Here is a 19,000-nt window from a genome sequence, read left to right as displayed (position 1 = left end):
TGGATTAATTTAAACAGCATGAGAGAAATACTCAGACCTTCCTAGTTATGAGACCTCATTTATTTTAATAGCAGCTGTAACCATCACTTTCATTGAAAACTCATTTTCTGCTCTCTATGGCCATGAGTTTGTTAGTATCTTTATTAGTGCCATTTTAAGGTCTTTCATTTTATTTTTTTGGTCTTAAATAATTGAGGACTGAAGTTGGTGGAGAATCTCTGTATTTAATTAAAATAGTTGTTTTATGAGACCAAGAACTTAAAGTTGACTGTAGTCTGGAGTCCTAAAGAGATTTTTTATAGATTCGTACAAGGCAAAAATCAGCTCAAGATATTTGTTTCCATTTTCTTTGTCCTCTTAAAATTAATGATATTTGTGAAATGGAACCCCAATCCTTTTCTTCTTAGAGAAGTATCTTTCTAAAAAGCAGTTATTAAATTTCTGTTCTTTGTCAAATAATATTTAAGAAGGTATTTGGGTCTGATTACAGGCAAGGAACTCAGATTTCACTGGCTCAAGCAATCTGAACAAGGGCCAGATTAAGAGAAAATTTTTTAAAAATCACTAAAATAAGTAAAAGTATGGTACCAGTTAACTCAGTTTTTCACTGTGACTTATATAATTGATGAAATGTTAATGGGTCTTAGTACAGCATAGAGTAACTGTGTCTCAAGTGGAAATAAAAAAAAAATACTTTTCACCAATGCCTTTTCATCTCTGTTAAGGGTTTTTGTGAAATTCATGGAATAATTCCAAGCCACTTCACCAAATGACAAGAAAACTTCCCTCTTCTGAAATTGTCAGGCACAGTCTGTTGCTATTCTGAAACCAAGTAATATATGACACAAGGCTATTTCCCAATATGATTGACTTGTTTTATTATCTAACGTTAAACTCTCATATACCTCCCATGGTGCTGATTGACTCAGAAGTAGCTAAAGTAAATGCATATAACAAATCCCTTATTTTGAAAGTGGAGGAGACAACCTATGTTAGTAGAGAAATCTGATTCTCTTTAACTAAACAGAGGTTTAAAAGACATTTACATATTCATAGTTTGAAAGGGTGCTAAATGTTTAGCCTGCCCAGGGCACTGTCATGTTTCTTTCTGGCCCTAACTGAAGACTAGATCATCCGGTGATTCCCAGTCTTTAACCCATGGGCTGGTCTTGCTAGGCTGCAGTGAATCGACCCTATCCAGGATTTCCACATCCAGATTTAACCTGGGGCAAACACAAAAACCAATCTTCAGAGAACACTTGGTCTCTGAAGTTAAAAGGGAAAAGATGTGTCAAGTAAAAACTATTCCAATCATAGAAGTCCATTTTCCCTTACTATTCATCTGTAGCTCAACACAACACCCACCAAGCAGGAAAAGATTTTATTTAGCTGTGGCTACTGATTGAAACAAGAGTGAACACCTCACTCTTGAGTTTTCCTGGAGCAAAGAATTGGGCCCACTTCTGGCTGATCTTGTCTGATCAGATTTCATTTTTGTAAAAATTTGAAATAAGGGATGCAAAGGGAAGTAGATAGTTGAGCTTGAAGAGATCACAGCACAGTGTGGAGGAGATCACAGCACAGTGGTGAACTTGTTAAACCACGCACATGACCAGCACATGAGTAATAGAAGAAAGCAAGTGGAGGGATGAGTTAGAGGGAAGCCCAGCTAGGGGACCATTAGGGCCATGAGTCAGCATGAGGACTTTCTGGTTCTTGTCCCCTAGGCTCTCATGATGCCTGCCAGTGCCTGCTGTCCCTAGCGTCTGTGAGAGCCCCTCAGCCTTTTAACTTGACTTAGTTTGGGCAGTTTCTTTTTCTTGCAGCCCAAAGAACCTTTACAGGAACAAAAGTAAAAACATAAAATGTGAACGAAGAGGAAGTGGGGGGATAAAATTATGCTGTAGAAAGAACTCTGTTCCAGGAACTTTGTTCAAGATCTATCATCCACCAACCGAATGACTTTTAATCTATTGGGCTACAGTTTGTTCATCTGCAAAATGGGGACGGAGTTGAATTACATCATCTGTTAGTTCCCCTTAAATTTTGGTGTTCTTGGAATCTATCAGTTTTGTTGAATTTCAACTGCTCCTTTGTTTTTGTTTGGGTATAATTATTTGGTTTCTGTGAATTCTAGAGATTAGAGAGAGGAAGACACAGTGATGGAGACAAGGAATAGGAGCTTCTGGAATGCATACCAAAGGACCTTTGATTTTCAATGTAGCATTTGAAAGGAATAGTCACTTACGGAACTAAAGAATGTCCCTTGTCCCCTGGTACTTGCTCCACATCAGAGGAGAGACAGGCTAGAACAGGAAATGGAAGTTTCTGTGTACTTCAATTACCCAGTGCTGAAGCCCTGTTTCTGGAATTGGGAAATTTCTGCTCAGAGTACCTTCTATTCTCTGACTTTAATGGCTACTAGAAGTTAAACTCTTCTGCAGATAAAGAAGCTGGAAGGGGAGTAGAGAATTTATTTGGTCATTTCTGACTAGGATGGCTTTATGAAGATAAAGTGGGATTTAAGAATACTTACAGGGAAGCTGGAGGGTTCTTTGTTCCCCTTGCCCAAACCACTACCAGCTTTTATGACTAAAATTCCTTTAGTGATGAAAAGCACTGCCCTCTGGACACTAGAGTTTTGGGACTTAAAATTTAAAATTAAGATTCTTCCTGGGATAGGGAAGTGACAGGATTTTCCTTCCTTCCTTCTAACCAAATTTTCCAAAATGATGATTGGGATTCAGGTGCTAGGGAGCTAGAAGAAGAGGAAGAAATAGGAATTGGGGGGGGGGGGGTGCTTGGAGAGTGTGGAGAAGAAATAAGGAAGGCTGACCACAAATGCTCCTGTCTGTGTAAATGGAGCAGTAGGCTTGTGTGGTTGGCAGAATTACGACCCTTGAAAATGTCCTCACCCTAATCCCCAGAATCTGTAACTATGTTACCTTACCTGGCAAAAGGGAATTTGCAGATGTGATTAAGGTTACAAACCCTTGGATGGAGAGATTATTCTGGGTTATCCAGGTGACTCCAATGAAATCACATAAATCCTTAAAAGCAGGGTACCTTTCCCGGCTATAGTCAGAGGGAGATGAGACTATGAGACTATGAAAGACTGGTCAGAAAGATACTATATTGCTGGTGTTGAAGATGGAAGAAGGGGGTCTTGAGAGGATAGCCTCTAGAAACTGGAAAGGCAAAGAAATGAATTCTCCCATAGAGCCCCCAGAAAGAAAGGCAGCTCTGCAAACATCTTTATTACAGTTCAGTGATACTCGTGTTGGAATTCTAACCTACAAAACTGTAAGATAATTAATTTGGGTTGTTTCAAGTCACTAAGTTTGTGGAAATTTGTTATAGCAGCAACAGAAAACTAATACAACCTGCATGACTACTAGTACTGCCATGATGAACACATCATGAGAATCACAGTCCTCATTCTTGATGATCAAAATAAGCAACCATTTATAATTTATAGTCTGGAGCTCTTCCCATTGAACCAGAACTCAGAAAGTCAGAGTGTGAAGAGGATCAGTCCAGAAGCTGAGATATGTGAGTTCAAATTCAGGCTCTGTCACTTGGTAATTATGTACCCTGGAACGAATTACTTTAAACCTCTGGTTTCAGTTTCCTCAAATCTGCAATGAGAAGTTGTATTAATTCCTTTTAGTGCTGGCCCTTCATAATTTCTCTGAGTGTCAACATCACTGTTTAATGTAGCCCCCTACACTAGGAAGTGGCATTTTAAGGAAGGTTCCATGAGTAAGAGTTCTATGTATCATACTTGATTTTCAGATATGGTTTTGCTTTTTTGGTGAAGGATGGATGTTTCAATGTATTGGTCAAGGGGAAGTGTTTTATTCTAATTTTTATGATTCCCCAAGGACTGATACTTGTGGACTATTTTGATAAGAAAGGTAAATTGAATACATGGCAAATGCTTCTACCTTAATTTTCAGTAGCATTTACTTTTTATTGTAATTATATGAGAATAGAATTAATTGATTATGCAACCTTTGTCATTATGAATTACAGATTCCTTACTAATATATATTTTTTCTTATTTTTACCCAGAGTTTTGTCATTGTAATTTGCATAGTAATTCTTATTTTCAACTTAGAATATTTTGTATTGTTTTTGAATTATCATATTTGCTTTAATCTGCCTCAATATATTTATTTACATTTTGAATCATTTGATTACTTTCATTAACTTTTTATAATGGATTAAAAAAATACCTATCAACAAAACCTAAACCTTCCTTAAGTTCTTTTCAGTCATTTGCCAATAATAGTATAAGTTAAATGGTTGTTTTTTATGTGTTGGATGACTTTAGGTACTGAAGTGGAAAAAGTATCTGTTTAGTCTTAAAGTTATTTTACATGTCAATTACAAAATCATTACTCTGGAAATTCTTATTCTTCTTTATTTTCAGGCAAGAGAATATCAGACTACTAAACATAGTAGAGAAGAAACTCACTTTTAACTATTTTTTGATCCAAAAATCAAGAATTTGTATGAAATAAACAAAACATACCTTAATGTCATGTTGAGATTCATGTAAAGTGATATATAATATTCAGGAACATAAAATCCTAGAATGTCAGAATTGAAAGAGACCCTCAACTATGGTTATTATTATTGTAGACATTTATTTCACATCATTTAAAATCAAATATTTACTAAACCTATTAAAATAATTAGATTAAAAATTAAATCCCAAGTATAAAATAAGCTTTAGAATACACAGTCTATTGTATCTAAACAATAAAAACACTATAAAAGAGTTTGTATTTAATTATAGCCCTTTTTGCAATTTGGTTTGCTAGCATTCCATGGTGTCCCTGATTTTAAAACAAGCCATGAAATTGACCATGCACGGCTTGATTCAGTGGGAAAGAACACTGGGGCTTGCATCCAAAGGCCGAGATGCATGCCCTGGTGCTGGCTCTTGGTTGTGCAGTCTTTTGTAAAGTCCTTTCATTTCTCCAGTCTTTAGTTTGCTCATGCTCCATATAAGGCTACTATTGATCAATAGCTGAAACACTTGTCAATAATAAATGATTTATCAGAGATAAGCCTGGAACACAGTTAGGCATTCAGTAAATCATGGTTTTTACATATATTTCATTTAGTTCCTAAAACATGGTGTTCTTTAGCATTCTTCAAGAAAAGTATCAGGTTGTTTGTGGAACAATCCTGAATCTTGGGCAAACATTATGTTCTATGAGACTTAATGCTTTATATCACCTGATGTCCTGCATAAGGTATAGTTCATCATGAATTATCTCACCTGCATTGCAAGCCACACCATTGAGTTAATCTGTATAATAATGCTACAGAGAGGAGGTACCACACTGATCGCCAGAAATCTTAGATTTATCTTTGTTGTCCATTGTTACCAAGTTACAAAATGCAATTCAGGACACAAATTTTTGTATTTTCTTCATTTACGAGTTTAATTTTTCTTTCTACTTATTTCCAATGTATATTATGTAGATGTTTTTTATATAAACTTTGTGACAGTTTGATATTATTTATGAATTTCAAAAAGAAATAGTGATTATGTTTGTAAACTGGTCTGTTCCTCTGGGCATGATACCCCTTGACTGCATTATATTCAGCTGAGATGAATTTGATTAAATTTTATCAAGATTAGGGTTTTGATTTGAACATGTCATTAGGGTGTACAGGGTTGAGTCCCTACCCCCTTGGTGGGCCAATAAAACAGACTCTTACATGGCAGTAGATACACAGAAAAAGACATAGCAGAGGAGAGGACTTGGTTTTGACGCTGGAGCCCTTGGGAGAAATGAGATATATACCTGATTGTTTGCAGCTGATCTTGTGAAGAGAGCAGAGCAGCTGAGAAGCCCTGAGAGATAAGATTTATGCCAGTCTATATCTGAGATCAGAAGAAGCTGGGCCACAGAGCCTTAAGAGGAAGGAGGAAGACTCAACCCTCGCATATATCGGCAGCCTTCTGATATCAACACGTGGCAAAAGACATTTGGTGAGAAAGTACCTATTATGGTACCTTGAGTTGGACTCTTTAGGACCTTGTAACAGTAAGCTTCTATTCCATATAAATACCCTTTATAAAAGCAACAAACTTCCAGTACTTTGCATCAGTACCCCTTTGGCTGACTAATACAACCTTGTAAAATGCTGTCATTACATTTTACAAGATAAAATACTAACACATGTACATGTATATAAATGTTAACCTACATAAAAATACACATATATTAGGTGTCATTGTTAGAGTGTTTTATCTCAAATAAAGTGTAAGCTCTAGAATCTTGTCTTATTTTTCCATGGTGTACTCAGATTGTCCTGGCTAACTGGATATAAGGGTTTCATTATGAAGAAGAATTCAATTTAGGCAGCAGTTTTCCTCCTTAAAAACATTGTATCCTTTATTTGTGAAGGGTTTAGCCAATATTATCAAAGTTTATGTAAATTTTTAACAAACTGTTTGAAATACATCATACTTTAAGCCAGTTAGTATTTAATTACCTTGATGTCAATTTTCAATTTTCTAGCTATGAGAATGAGGAAACTTGACCTTAGAGGCCTACCTGGGTCTTTCCAATTTTCTCAGACAAGGCATAATTCTAGAGCTTGTTGCTTGGTTGTGACTGGAATATGTTGCTCTAAGAGAGCTTGGGGATCTTTCTGAGGTCTGGATTTCTTCAGGGACACTGTTTTGGAAGATAGGATGCCTAAGGCAAGCTTAATATAGACCCATTTATGAATTTGGTCCCAGTGATACTTTTCAGATGACTGTAGAACCCAAGGCTTCATTCTGAGTTGCTCTTCCTTTCCTGACCATCTTTTCTGTGTGCCTTCAAAGTTTGTGACAGCGTGGTATTTGGAGGGATTATTTTCCAGGGTCAGAATTTACTACTTGTACTATACTAGAATCTTAGTTCCCAGGAATTGAAGAATCACTGAATTAACATGTAAGAGTTCAGAGTTGTAATTGTACCTGTATTTAACAAGCTCTTTGCATTTAAGGTATTGCCAGATACCAGGCTTGGATAATCTCATGATTTGAAACTAATCTGGTGACTGGTATTGGTTTATAAAAAAGTGATTTGGTTATTGACTTTTCCATGTGTGGAATACTTTGTGTTTAAATTACTGAAGAATACATAAGTTAAATGAAATCTAACAAGGTTTACGTTTACTAAAGAGAGAAAATGTAGAAAAAATGTTTATTTAATTATTTGCTTTTCTAGATATCTTTAACATGCTATAAAGTCTCTGTGATCAATCAACAAATATTAATATAAGAATAGAAGACAAATGAATGAAGAGTCGATAAAATAGAAATAGATCTCATTATGTATGAGAAATTAACATGATAAAGTAGATATTTTAATTCAGTGAAAATTATGCCACTATATACACTGATTAGTTTTACGGAAGAAAATAAAATTGAACCTTATCTTGCAGCACATACACAAAAAATCAGTTAGATTTGCAACTCAAAAATGAAAAATAAAAAATTGTAGGAAAATCTCAGAGACTACATGTGGGAAAGTAAGGGAAAACCTTCTCAATCAAGACTAGAAACTAAAAAACTTATAAAAGAAAAGACAGAGACATGTGACAACATAAAAATTAAAATCTGTTCTAGAATTATGCTGCCATTTTTCTTCTCAGTTCTTGAATTCAATCCAGGATCATTTGGTTAGGCTCCTTGGAAAATACAATATTTGAAATTCAGTTCCCTGTGGAGAAAAATTGGTGGCTAACTGCTGAGAAATGCTCCAAAATAATGACACATAGTGAGGGACACACTTTAATCACTTTGACTTTGTAGAAAGGAAAAGTCATTTATAATGATATTATACTCCACATTCTCCCAGGTCTCTGCTCTATAAGAGAGCATTTTTTCCCCAAGATCAACACCAAAAGGAAATCAGGAGTCCTGAATATCTCAGAAATTGTCCCAAAACAAAGAGAGACAAAAATGGAGAATGAATATTAATTTACATAATCAGATGTACTACCATTTTTCCAGTCAGGTCATACATGACAAATCTTGAGGGATTATACATTGAAGACAGAAACATACATCACTTAGTGCTTCTTGGAACTAATGGTACTCTAAATTTTATTGAAATTCTGGAGAGGTGTCCTTAAAAATAATTTATTTTCAGCAATTGAGTTTTTTTCAAAATGAAAGTCACAACAATAATATATTAAATTATAAAGCATTTAAATAATACTGAAGTGTTTCAGATATAATGTAATTTATCCTTTATTGACCTGCCCAATTTTATTGTTTTTTCCAGAGGTAACTGCTCCTAACAATCTGCTGTGTATTCTTTCTTTTACCTGTGCATTTGTATGTATACATGTAAATATATTTGTATGCATATATTTGTATTTAGAAGTATATATATGATGTACTTCTAAAAATTTATTATAGTGAGAAATATACAATTCAAAATTTTCCATTTTAATAACATTCAGGTATGCAATTCAATAGTATTAGTTGCAGCCACAGTATTGTGCTACTATCACTGAAATCTATTACCCTACTTTTTCATTACCTCAAACAGAAACTCTTCAACTATTAATCTAGAACTCCCTCTTTCTGCTTCATCCTCAATTCCTTCCTGAACCCCTGGCCCCTGGTAACCTATAAACTACTGTCTGTCTCTGAGAAGTTTGCTTGATATAAGTGCTTCATGTAAGTGAGGTCATAACAATATTTGTCTTTCTGTGTTATGCTTATTTTCCTTAGCTTGATGGATTTAAGTTTCATCCATTTTGTAGCATGTATCTGAACTTCATTCCTTTTTATGGCTGAATAATATACCATTGTGTGTATATGCCATCTGTTGTTTCTCTGTGAGGTGATTAAAGTGTGTCCCTATCTGTGTGTCATTATTTTGGGGCATTTCTGGGCATTTTGCCACCAATTTTTCTCCTTAGGGGGCTGAATTTCAACTGTGCTGCCTTTTCCCAGGAGCCTAATCAAAATGACCCTGGATTAGATTCAGGAGTGGAAATGAAGAATAACAACTCTTGACTATGTCTTGGAGAACTTCTGAATCAAATACATGGAAGGAATGTATCTCATTCTTCAATAGCTGTATAGTATTCCTGAGATGTACCATGGGGTAGCAGAATCAATGTTCAGGCATTCTTGAGCAATACCTTCACCTCCAGAAAGTCCTGTTACCCACAGTACAGATCTGTGGGTAGGCTCTATGTTACGTTGTACTGATATATTTAAAATTCTGGCATCAGGAGCATAGATTTTAAAATAATTATAACTTTATGGTATAGTTTTAATATTGTTGTATAATTTGAGGAGAATTGACTCTTTTACAATATTAAATCTTTCTATCAAAGAACATAAAATATATTTGCATTTTCCCAAGTGTAGCAGTTTGATTTTATTTATGAATTCCAAAAATAGATCCTGGATTATATATGTAAACTGGTCTGTTCTTCTGGGTATATCAGATAGTATTAGATTCAGAGGTGTCACTTTTACTTGATTAAATTATAATCAAGGCTCTGATTCGGCCACGCCAGTAGGATGTTGAGTTCCTGCCCCCTTGGACTCACATAGAAAATAACATGACATGGCAGAGGACAGAGTTGGAACTTTTGATGCTGAAGCCCTGGGAAACAAACACACAGAGAAGATTTGTGAGGAAAGAGAGAAGGCTCCATTAGACATGGCTGAGGCCCTGGGAAGAGAGACGTTCTGTTTGCCTGACAGTTTATAACTGGCCTTGCGGAGAGAGCAGAGCAGCTGAACTCAGAGAGATAAGCCCTGGGGAAAGAGAAAGCCTGATGCTAACCTATAGCTGGAGAGGAAGGAGCTGGGACCACAGAGCCTTAGGAGGAAGAATAAGGCTGAACCCTCACAGAGACGGGTCATATGGCTCAACATATGGCAGCAGAATTTAGTGAGGGAAGTAACTCATGCTTTATGGCCTTATAACTGTAAACTTCTACCCCAAATAAATACCCTTTATAAACACCAAAAGATTTCTGGTATTTTGCTTCAGTGTCCCTTTAGCTGACTAATATACTATATAATTTTTAAAATGTTTATGGATTTTTCACATAATTCTTCCAAGTACTTGTTATTCTTTTTCTATTAAATATTCTAAGAGGTTATTGTCCAAGTTTAAGAAAATATTGATTCATATCCTCTGTCTCCAGCCCTTATGCCAGATGTTTTCCACTGTTGAATTTTCAAATTAGGCAGTGGAATTATCTGCAAATATGGATGTCTTTTTCTTTCCAGTATTATATCTCTTATCTCTTTCAGTCCTACTTCAAGGGTTAGGATGTTCTTTACATATTGAATAAAAGAGGTGAGAGTGAACAATTCTGCCTTTACCTGGCTTCTTAACTTCTTATGTTTCATCATTAAGGATAACACTTGCTATGAGTTTCATGTAGCTATTTTTGAAGTGAAGGACATTTGCATTGAACTTCATTTTTAAAAATCAAGATTGAGTGATTTAGTTTGTTATTCTAATTACTTTTTGAACCTATAAAATGTTCAGGTATTTCCCATTTAATTACTCTTATAGGTATACTCTATTTGGTCATGAGATATATATATATATATATATATATATATATATATCTGAATTTAATTTTCAAGTATTCTATTTAGTAATGGGCTTTGGATTTCTTCTTATGTGGCATGCTTATTCTTTTTTTGGTTTTGGTATAATGGTTGTTACCAATTGCAAAATGAGTTGGGAAGCTTTATATTTTTTAATGTTCTTGAATAGTTTGTATAATATAGATATAAATGATTTTATAAATATTTAGTAGAATTTTCCCATAAAACCACCAGGGTCTGCTGAATTTTTGAAAGGGATAGATCTTTGACTGAATATTTAATTTCATAAATGATGGATTTTCTACCTCTTCTTGGATCAATTTTGTTAATTAAAATTTTCATAATGAACCACTAATTTCATCAACAGCTTCATTACGTTGATACCAGTTTATTGGTACATTTGTATTTTCTTACAAATTAAAAAAATCTTTTCTGTGTTTGTGATTATCTTTTACTAAAGACAGTTTGTGCTTGAATAAAAGGGAATTGGCAAAGACAGATGAGTTTATATGGTTAAGAGTCTTCCAAAAAGAGTCAGGAGGTCATCAGAGGGATTATGCTTATATACACCTCAGCAGGACCCCAGAAAGATAGTCAAAGTTGATACAACCCTAGGTCTGGTTCTCCTGAAGGCTACAGAGACCCACAGAGTATATGGTCATGGCATTTGGATTTGGAGTTCTGTGCCTTGTCAGAGGGTCCTACTTTGGAATTTGTGCTCCTGAGTATGATGGAGCTGGACTCAGATGTGACCTTCCTACACATGCCTCTTCTGTCACTTTTACTGAACCTGTGGTTGGCACTGGGGTTGTTGTGTGCTCAGGAGACTTGAATCTCTGGACTGCCCATGTGCCAGCTGGGCCCTGAGCCTCAGCAGAGTTATGACTCCTACTCTCTTGTTCATTGGACTTACCCAGGTTACCTAGAGGGAGGTGAAGTTGGTCGACCTCCACACCAGGGAATCAAGAGTGCCAACAACTGCAAGCAGAGGAACTGCAGCCATCATCCATGTGGAATCTAAACCCCTCTTGATGTAGAGGTGGAGTGGACATCACCATCCCAGGGTTCACAGAATGGAGGAATAAAATATGGATCAGAGTGGACTTACTGATATTCTACTATAAAACTATTGTGACTAGTAATGGAAAAAAATGCAGCATTGAGGTGAAGAAAGGGGCCACAGTAATTGCTGAGGGCAAGAGAGGGAAGAAAAGATGTGAAGTGGGGGCATTTTGGGGACCTTGAGTTGTCCTAAATGATATTGCAGAGTCAGATGCTAGACTTTATATCTCGCTATAACCCACTGAATGTACTGGGAGAGAGAGTAAACTACAGGGTAAACTATTTTGTATGTTCTGCAGCAGTGCTCCAAAATGTGTTCACTGAGTGTGATGAGTGTGCCGCAATGATGGAGGAGGTTTCGGTGTGGGAGGAGTGGGGTGGGGAGGGGTATACGGGAACCTCTTATATTTTTTAATGTAACTTTTTGTGATGTATATATCTTCAAAAAACACAATTTACAAAAATGATGGGGTGAGAGTGGGGAGTGGGGTATATGAGAAACTCATTTGTTAAAATGTTTTTTAATGTAACGTTCATTGTGATCTATTCACTTTAATAAAAAAAGTGTAAAACACAAAAAACAAACAAACAACAAAAAACAAACCAGCAAACGTTCCTGATAGGAGGGCTGAAGTCCAAGGAAAAAACAAAAAATAAAAACAGTGTATGCTTTTACATTCTTATTTTCTCTTTTTTCTCTCAAGGACCTGCCACATTTTTGCCAACTTTTTTGCCATTTCAAAAACTTTTGATTTTTCTATCAGTTTTTTTTTTCATTTAATTTCTTGGAAAGATTATTGCCTTTGTTTTGTTTTCAAAATGTTTTTCTTTATTCTGTCTTGCTTTAGCCTTCTGCCATAATTTTTTGTATATATGTTTCTCTGTGGGTGATCTCCTTTTTTTCCTGTTATCTCTCAGGTTTATTTTTGTTTTTGATGCTCTCTGTTCAAAGTTTGGCTAGCTCCTTCAAAATGGAGAAGTATGTCTTTAGGTGCAGAAAATTCTCTGCCAGCATCATTCTGCTTCTTCAGTCTAGTCAGCAGAAAATTTCTAGTCCTTATTTTATGGACAGATAAGCTTTTCCTGGCTTCCAGGTTAACTTCAGTTTCCTGGCGGCCGCGTGTCTGTGGCCTCATCCTCTCTTCCAGCCTTTATATACTTCTTAGACTTTGTGAGATATTTAGCTTCAGTTCCTGCTGGCTACTCTGTTTCTGGGTTTTTTATTCACTTCTAGATTTCTAGTTCATGTAGATTTTTGTTTTTTCTTTTGAGAATTGTTTTCTTTCTCATGTGCATTTCTAGTGGAGGGTTTGACTTTTGGCATCTTTCTACTCTAATGTATGACTATTCTCTGCTTTCAAATTTTTATGTTAAGCCACTAGTTTTTTATGATTATGGGGAAAAAACAGCTAAATAAAATGATGTGTCATATGTATTCTCAACCAGTTTGCCCCTGAAACAAGCACACTTCCCTTTAGAGATTTCTAAAGGTATTAATCACAGTCAGGTATAATGGAAAATACATAGACTTTGGAATCAGAAATGAAAGAGTTTGAATCCTTGTTTTGCTGCTTATTGATTTTTTTTTAAACAAATAAATTGGTACATATTAAAAAGGCATATAATTCTTCCAAAGCGTACAATCAGTGGTATTTGGTATAATCACATAGTGCTGCATTCATCACTTCAACCATTATCAGAGCATTTTAGTTATTTCAGTAATAATAATAATAATAAACAAAAACCAGACAAAGAAGAAAATTCTTCACCTCTCAATCTCTCTGTTTTTGCTGCTGTATATAGCTGATATTTATGGTTATTCTTGCACAATTATTTATTTATTAAGCAGTTTTATTGAGATATTAACATACCATACAATCTATTTGAAGTGTACAATCAATGGCTTTTAGTATAATTAAATGCTGTGCATTCATCATCACAAAAATTATGTAACTATTTCATTACTCCAAAAAGAAAAACTCCACACCTTCCCCAGCTCTACATAACCACTAATCCAATTTCATTTTTATTAATTGATTTATATTTACATTTTATGTAAATGGAGTCATACAATATGTTATACAATATATTTAATTCATAATAGTGCAATCATACAGTATTTGTTTTTTTGTGTTTGACTTGCTTCACTCAACATAATGTCCTCCAAGTTTATCCATGTTGTCATACACTTTATGACTTAATTTCTTCTCACAGCTGCATAATATTCCATTGTGTGGACACACCATAGTTTGTTTATCCACTCTTCTGTTGATGGACACCTGGGTTATTTCCAACCCCGTCAAAAGAGAGAAATGGGAGAAAATAGTTGGAAATCACATGATATAAAAAGAGATGTTACAACTCAACAATAAAAAGACTAACAACCCAACTAAAAAATGCACAAAAAACTTGAATAGAAATTTTTTCAAAAAAGAAATACACACAAAAAAAGAAAAAATAATCACATGAAAAAACGTTCAACATAGCTAATGATTAGGGAAATACAAATCAAAGCTAAAATGAAATATCATTTCACACCTATTAGGATGGCCACTATTAAAAAGACAGAGAACTACACGTGTTGGAGAAGATGTGGAGAGATAAGAACACTTATTCACGTGGTGGGAATATAGATTGGTACAGCCACTGTAGAAGACTGTTTGGAAGTTCCTAAAGAAGTTAAATATAGATTTTCCATGTGTCCCTGCAATACCATTACTGGGTATATACCCAGAAGAACTGAGAGCAGTGTCACGAGGAGACATCTGCACACTGATGTGCTTACTGCTTTATCTCCAAAGAAGTAATAAAGCTACCTCCTTGTCTAATTGTCACAAGGATTAAATTTAATGTACATGAAATATAGACACTAATGAAGAGTTTGTACTCAATAAATGAGATCTATTTTCACTTCTGCCAATGACTCTGAGGAAACAGATAATTTTGCTTTCCTTAACCATAAAAAAAATTAAAATGCTAACAGAACATACCTGATTTGGTGTTTGGTATGAGTGCATCTTATTTATTTTAATCTTATCAGAAAAATATAAGTAACTTGTGGTGGTTTGGAGCTTTGTAACACAGAAAAACATGCTTTTAAATTTAATCCATTCCTGTGGGTGTGAAGCCATGTAAGTAGGACATTCTGATGAGGTTACTTCAGTTAAGATGTGGCTCAACCCAACCAGGATGGGTTTTAATCCTATTACTGGATTCCTTAATAAGCAGAATGAAATTCACACAGATAGAGAAAAAGCCACAGAGGCAGCAGGTAGAAGCTAAAATCAGCAGAACCTGGAAGAGAAGGGAGAGGCCAGGAGAGGCCACCAAGGATCATTGCCATGTGGCAGATAAACCAGCACCAAGGACCTCCGGCCGCCAGCCATGGAACACCATAGTCTTCGAGGAGAAGGTGTCACTTTGATGACAATTTCAAAACCAGGAGCTAATCAATTCTCATTTTTAAGCCAACCCATTGCATGGTATTTCCTTGAGCAGCCAGGGAAACTAAAACATAACTGTAAGTACATTTTTGTTGGTGGGCAGTCTTTTAAAAACTATGCTATTTCTCTCTTTAACCTTTCCTACTTTACATGCCACCCATTTCATTGTCTTACTGACTGCATATTAATTAAATTTGAGACTTCATTAAAACAGCATATGGGGGGAATCTGACTTGGCCCAAAGGATAGGGCATCCGCCTACCACATGGGAGGTCCGCGGTTCAATCCCAGGACCTCCTTGATCCGTGAGGAGCTGGCCCATGCACAGTACTGATGCATGCAAGGAGTGCTGTACTATGCAGGGGTGTCCACCACGGAGGGGAGCCCCATGCACAAGGAGTGCGCCCAGTAAGGAGAGCCACCCAACGCGAAAGAAAGTGCAGCCCGCCCAGGAATGGCGCCGCACACACGGAGAGCTGACAGAGCAAGATGACGCAACAAAAAGAAACTCAGATTCCCAGTGCTGCTGATAAGGATAGAAGCGGTCACAGAAGAACACACAGTGAATGAACACAGAGAGCAGACAACTGGGGGGAGGGTGGGGAAGGAGAGAGAAAAAAAAATTATGAAAACTAAACAAAACAAAAAACAAACAGCATATGCAGAATTTTTATGAGGCACTGAGTACTCGATGAAGAGTTCCATTTAATGGGTTAGAAAAACAGCTTATAGATTGTGAATGCTTATAAGTTTAATCAATTCTAAAAAGCCAGCATCCTTAGAGAGTGACAGAATTTACAAAATCTATTTTCTTTAAATTCTCTGATAGATTGCTTGATCTTATGGTCTATTATAGCAAATTTCAAATATTAATTTCCCCATGCCTTCTGCCCCAAAGTAGTGCACTCTAATCACTGAAAATATTCAGAGACCAGATGGTTATGCTAATAATATAGCAAATCTCTTGAAATATATGTGTGAAAATATTTTGAATCTGTAAAGCCTTAAGCAAAGTATTAAGAACACAAGTATAATCTTACTCTATTGGTTTGTCTACCATGTTCCTTCCTGAGACTAAGATTCAATACTTGAGTGTTTAACCATTTTTTCTTCTTAATATGGGTAGCTAAAAGTGCTTTCTATCCATAATGTCAGCAAACTCTACTTCCTAACTAGAATTTATGCCTTAAATATTAAAATATCAAAATATCTGTGTCAGGATCCAATAAAATACTTGAAATTTTAGGAAAGAGATATTGGAAGTCCTTTGGGATGTATAAATGAACAGGATGACCAAGTTTATTTGTAACTTCAACTTTGGTTGAATGCCTGAGTAAATTAAATTCCTATTATATATAAAGTGAAATTTTGGGAGACCAACAGCCTCTTATTGGTTGAATTATTTGTGAAATTTCTTAATATTTTGTATATTAGAAATTATAAGCTAAAATATTTTCATGAAAATAAAGATAATGCAAAATAATAATATCTAATATGTACTTGAGAGCTGGCTATTTGCAAAGCATTTTTCTTAAGGATGTCCAGCATCCTATTTCACTTAATTTCTACAATATCCCTGTAAGATAATTGATCCATTTATCACCATTTTATTTATTAGATATCTAAAGCACAGGGAAGTGAATCAACTAACCTAAGATCATTTAGAAAGGGTATAGCCATGATTCAAACACTGGTGATCTTCTAGCCACTGTGCCATGCGCTCATATAATTTGAACAAAAAAGGACTTGCATTCAAATCCTGGCTAGGTCACATACTAACTGAGAAACCCTAAAAAATCAGGCCTCAGTTTTGCCATCTGTGAAATAGAGACAATAATGCTTAACCTACTAGGTTGCTATGAAGATTAAATGAGAGAATAAAGGTATAGCAAACTTCCTGGTACAAAGTAGATAATAATCAAATGCCAGGTCATTTTCCTTCCTCAAATGCAGTGTTGATGCTGTTGTTTTAAATATTGTGTGAAACTCCCTCTTTTTTTCCAAATGAGGGCTCCACAAAACCAGAAGTATTTAATAGCAGAAGGCTTACTCATTTTCCACATCCATTAAGATTACTGTAAAGATAAAAGAAATGGTACCTGTGAGCATAGAAAATAATCTAATATCTTTTTCACCTTTCCTTTCCTACTGCTTAATGGTGATGTTTTTTATGATAGGATGGGGGTGGAATTGGGAATGAGGCTGAAACAGCTGAATTTGTGGTTCTTTCTGGAATTTTGAGTCTGAGAATGCTCCTTTAATTAAATATAGTTGTATGTTTTCTTGAAAAGAACTTTGCATGCTGACTCCTGAATGAGGAATTATGCGATGTATATTCCACATCTTTTAATAAGTTAAAACCCCAGTGAAAATTACTGTAAGAGGAGAGCCATATATGAAGGGTTTTATGGTGGTATCTGGCATATGGAGGAGGGATCCATTTCTTAGACATTGATCAGCAATAGCTGGGCTTGTTTATTTAGATGAAGGGTTCAGGCATCTCTGATATCTAAATCTGAGGTCTATTGACCAGAGAAAAGTACAATTAACTTGGTGAACTAAAAACCACTTTCCTCCAGCTGTTCAGCTCCTCAGTGTCAGGCTGAGAAGAAGCCAATGCTGTGGTAAAAGGGGCCAAATAACAGATTGTTAAAAAATGTGCCCTCTTCCCTCCACTGCTGTTTTTAGAACAGTTTAACTTGAACATCTTTAACATATAATACACTTATCTGGTATGGGAGACATGGAAAAAACCAGCATTGTGGGCCATGGACTGTGGGTTTGGCAGTAAATGAGCATGGATGGATGGCTGGGCCTCCTAAGCCCATGTGAATAATGGTAACTGAACCCCTTTTCCATCTCCCACCCATACACATGTCTGCAGAAGAAAAAGACTAAACAGAATGTTCTTTTTTATTCTAAATGAAAACAAATAGAGGTATGAGTGAGAAAAGAATCTGGTCAAATTTACTGTAAATGCCTCTGGAAAAAGGCCCTGTCACAGTAAGTGAGAAATCCTTTGTCTCAGTTTTTTTTTTTTTTTTTTTTTACAAATGTGTATACTTTCAGTGAATATTTAACTTGTATATTCTCTCAATATAAATCAGATTCTTCTCGGGTAACTCGTAGCTGTCCCCTTCTGCAATAGGTTCTGTGGGTAAACTGGGGTGGGAGGTCTGCCTTCAAAGAACTTAGAATGCTCTTTTTACTTCTTTTGTTTCAAAGTTTTTTAATTTATCTTCTGGAGAAACATAGCAGTAACTTAAGTGTTTATATCCACTCTCCTTCAAACTCTTTTTGGAATAATGATAAGGGAACAAAATAGGTATAAACCCAAAAGGATGAGGAGACACAGGGAGGAGATAACAGCAGCTGACAGATGTCAAACGTTTTTGGAAGGTAGAAAGTAGATGCAAGGTTAGAGGCTGGCTTACTTAAAAGAAAAATGCAACCAAAAGTGTCTACAGAAGGGATACCTCAGAAAAATAAGTTGAGTTTCCCTATGGAACCCAGTGAAGACTTGGAAGTTGGAAGTGGCAAGTACTTCAAAAGGCATGGAGCTGAAAACAGGAGGGTTAATTGAAAAATTGTATTAATATAAAAAGTGATTAAATTCCTATACCCTGGCTCCCTCCTGGAACACTAGAGATTCCGCCTCCTCAATCACTGCAGAAACTTGGAGATTTATTTATTTGAAGACATTAAATCAGATTGATTCTTGATATAGGAGGAGAGGGGTGCAAGAGTGAGTTGCAGGGTCAAAAAAGGGAATTAAGTGAAAGTTTTATACTGAATGGAGAGCCAGACTCCCACCGACTGTCTGTCTCTCAGATTGACAGCTTTCCCTGTCCCCCTCTCCAGATTCCCCTTCTTCACCTCC

Source organism: Dasypus novemcinctus, chromosome 11, assembly GCF_030445035.2.
Source record: "Dasypus novemcinctus isolate mDasNov1 chromosome 11, mDasNov1.1.hap2, whole genome shotgun sequence".
NCBI lineage: Eukaryota > Metazoa > Chordata > Mammalia > Cingulata > Dasypodidae > Dasypus > Dasypus novemcinctus.
This window is presented reverse-complemented; position numbering follows the sequence as displayed.